At 43.1% G+C, this 4,024-nt stretch overlaps 1 pseudogene; it reads left to right on the top strand.

Annotated features, from left to right (window-relative positions):
- Positions 1–99, top strand: LOC138829388 (U6 spliceosomal RNA; annotated as a pseudogene).
- Positions 100–4,024: the final 3,925 nt, after the last annotated feature.

Here is a 4,024-nt window from a genome sequence, read left to right as displayed (position 1 = left end):
ATGCTTCAGCAGCACATGAACCCAAATTACACCAATACAGAGATTAACATGGCAATTGCAAAGGATGATATGAAAATCTGTGAATTATTCCAGATTTTTCATTCTTCAGATGCAAGAAATGAAAAACAATTATTAAAAAGTTGATTACAAAATTAATAGTGTAACAATACATGTAATCCATATAAATAAAAATTAGTTTGACATCAGTGTATTAAATCTTCACCTTAGAAAGGCCTTTACATAGCATAATCGTTATAAAACTTTTAAAATTAGACAACATTGTCATTTTATTCCAAAGAAATATACTATAAGGACCTAGTAAAAAAGGAATCTTAAACTGTTTTGGTATGGAATGCAATCTGAAAGGACACATTTATTAATGAGCCTATATATTATAAAACAATGTAGAATTCAAAGTCTTATATCTAGGAAAGAATAAAATAGATAATTGGCATTATACAAACAGAATACAGAATATTTAAAGGTATAATTTTTCACATAAGCACCAGAAATATCTTTAGTTTCTTTAGTACTCATTTCAACAGATAAATTAAAATTTGTGAATAAAAAAAAGCAAAAACTCGAGGGTGTCCAAGATGGTGACGGGGAACTAGGGGAATGCCACAGCTCTCCCCAACCAAAAAGAGAGTTTGAGTTCCAACGTTTAATCTCCCCAAGAGACCGACAACAACAAAAAAAATCAACATCCAGAGAAAAACAGGAGTTGAAAAGAAGAATTTCACAACAGAGAAGCTTGAAGACGCCTCCCCCAACGTCTATTGGCCACAAAGCAGCGTGCCAAGCCATGGCCAGCCCGGCCTGGTGGGAGCTACCAGTGGCCCAGATAGATACACAGGGAGTTGTCTGCAGATCACCGGCACCAAAGACCCCTGAGGTATCAGTGTCAGACCGGCTGATCCTGACGAATGAAGAAACCTCCGAGCAGGGAACTTGCACAAAGATCCCACCCCTTCCCCTCACTCTCCATTGGAGCAGGGAGGCTCCATCCCACCAAAGCCACTCAGCCCCATGGCAGGAACCTCAGAGATACATGAGATGCCCACAGAACACCAGAGCAGAAGAACTGAAAGGAAGTGGTGCTGATCCAGAGAGCACAGAGACAAACCCCAGCAATAAGAACCTGAACAGAGTCCCCACCCCACCCCTCGGGTGGAGGCCAGACGCCCATCCCTTGGAGCGGACCCAAACAGTGTCATTGGGGGCAGTGACAGAAAAGAAACACACAGAGCCACCACCTCTCAGCCTAGCCCACAACCACCTCAATTGAACTCTGATTGCAATGGCAACCAACAACAACCTACATCACATGAAAACAAATAGCTCCAGGGTGAGTACCCTGCAGGGGACAGTGTATTCCTCAAGGGAGACCAGAGCTGGTGGTAATTCCCAGACCCCCTACCCCAAAACCTGCACCACAGGACCCACCAAACCTAGAAACTGTTCAAGAGCTCCACCAGCCCATGAATCACACTCAGCTGGCCAGGCTAGAACAAGAGAGACCCTGGAAGGAAGCTTAAAAGCCCAAGCCTGGTACAGCGCCATTGGGTCAAGAACCCAACGGTGGAAGAAATTTGAACTGTGTACTCCAAGCTGCGTAATCTAGGTGGGATACACAGCAGCACAGGTCCAACAGGTGTGCCCAGGCTGGGGTCTGGGACCAGGCCTGGGGATCTGGTGCCTGAGCAACATAACCAACTCCTCCCAACTGAAATCAGAAGCTGAGCATACGCCTCAGTAGAGGGGAGAAAAACAGGGAACTACACTCCTGGTAATCATGCCTGTGACAGCAGAAGATGCGGGGGGTTCAGGACAAGAGAAGCCCAAACTCCACAAGAACCTGACCCATGTATTCTAGGCTAAGAATTGAACAACACAGGCCTCCAGCACCCGATAATAGTCAGGAGCTCAGGCTGGTAAGGTGCTCAACAGTACAGTGCTTGTCTTAGGTGCAAGAGGCCCTGGATCTGATTCCTCAGCAAAACATAAGCTGAAAGGGCCAGATGTGGTGCTATGGGTCAAATGGTAGGGTGCCAGCCTTGAGTTGAAGAGCTGAGGGACAGCACCCAAGACCAGAGTTCAAGCCCACAAATAGCCAAAAAAGTAAAACAAAACAAAACATCAGGAGACCATAGCAGACTCCAGCATCTGGGAGAATACATCCAGCACATCCAAACTAGCCAAGAGCACCTGTAGGAACAAACAGGAGCAGTCTAGGCTGCTCAACCCTTCTAACGGCGGGAACTGCCAGTGATCTACAGCAGAGAGCTGAGAATCCTGTGTGGGTCAGACCAGCAGCTGGAGGTCGGCCCCCAACAGAACCGAGATCAGGTACAGACTCCCTCTACCAGCACAGAAACAGTAACCAAGCAAAGACAGACACCTATTGACCAAAACAAAATTTCAGATTAGTCTGCAATAATCCCTGAATAACCATGAGAAAATCACAGAGAAATATTATAAGGTTTATCAACAGCTAGGATAGCAAGCTATCTCTAAAAGCCAGCAGCAACCCAGGGGAGAGCCCCACTGGGAGCAAAGCAGGAATGGAAGACAAACACTACATCCAAGACATGCTGGAGGCAATGACTCAAGAAATAAAGTGAGAAATAGACCAGAATTTGAAAGAACACCAGGTCAAAATACCAAAAGAGGTGCAGGACATCAAAGAGGAGATGCATGCAAAAATAGAGGTAGCACACACCTCACTAAGCCATGAGATAAGTGACAAAATAGAGGCAGTACACACCTCATTAAGAGGTGAGATTAGTATTTTGAAAACCAACATTGAATCCATTAAAATCAACAATGAGTCCATTTCCTCCATGCAAAACACAATGGAAGCCACAGTTAACAGAGTGAACAAAATGGAATTCAGAAGACAGAATACATCAACTGGAACAAAAAATGACAGATATGGAAAATTCACTTAAATTATACCAAAGGGAAATTCAAGGGCAAGCAGATAGTGCCAAGAAAATTAACCTTCATATACGAAAGTTAGGAATATCAAAGCAAGGGAATGCAACACCTATTCCCCAAGATAATCGGTGAAAATTTTCCCCATCTCAAAAAAGAACATCTTACCCACATAACAGAAGCATATAGAACACCTAACAAGCAGGATCCCAGGAGAAACACTTCTAGACACACTATAGAATAATTGATAGATCTGAATGATAAGGAAACAATCTTGCATGCAGCAAAAAATGAAGAAGGAGCTATACTACTATAGGAAAATATTAGAATCACTACAGATCTCTCCACACAAACACTGAATGCAAGAAAGGCCTGGGAATGTACCACATGAGCCCTGAGAGCCAATAACTTCCAACCCAGACTGATATACTCAGAAAAGCTAGCATTCACATTCGATGGAGAACTGAAAATTTTTAATAGCAAAGAAAAACTAAATTAATACATAAACATTAAGCCAGCGTTACAAAGACTACTAAGAGGTGGAACACAACCTGAGAAAAGCAACCAGAAACAGGGACCTGCACCGAGACAGGCATTAATAGAAGTCTATCTGAGCAAGGACAGAGGAAAGGAAAGATGAAAAACAGTGACCATAATGCATCTCTCTATACTATCTCTTAAGATTAACGGGCTTACTTCACCAATCAAAAGAAAAAGAACTGCAGTTTGGATCCTAAAACATGACCCATCCATCTGTTGCCTTCAGGAGACCCACCTCTAAGCCAAACATGCAAACAAACTCAGAGTGAAGGGTTAGAAAAGGATCTACCAATCAAATGCCCTTAGTAAGAGAGCAGACGTAGCAATCCTTATATCTGACAAAATAAACTTGTCATTAAAATCATTGCAATGTCAAACCATCCCTGCATCCCTGGGATGAAGCTTACCTGGTCATAGTGTATGATTTTTTAAATGTGTTTCTGGATTCTTTTAGCTAGAATCTTAAGGATCTTTGCACCTGTGTTCATCAAGGAAATTGGCCTGTAATTCTCCTTTTTGGTTGGGTCTTTGCCTGGTTTGGGGATGA

The sequence above is a fragment of the Dipodomys merriami genome, unplaced genomic scaffold (genome assembly GCF_024711535.1).
Source record: "Dipodomys merriami isolate MVZ:Mamm:240054 unplaced genomic scaffold, mDipMer1.0.p SCAF_170, whole genome shotgun sequence".
Lineage (NCBI taxonomy): Eukaryota > Metazoa > Chordata > Mammalia > Rodentia > Heteromyidae > Dipodomys > Dipodomys merriami.
The sequence above is the reverse complement of the archived record's forward strand: the minus strand, read 5'-3'. Positions and strand labels throughout refer to the sequence as shown.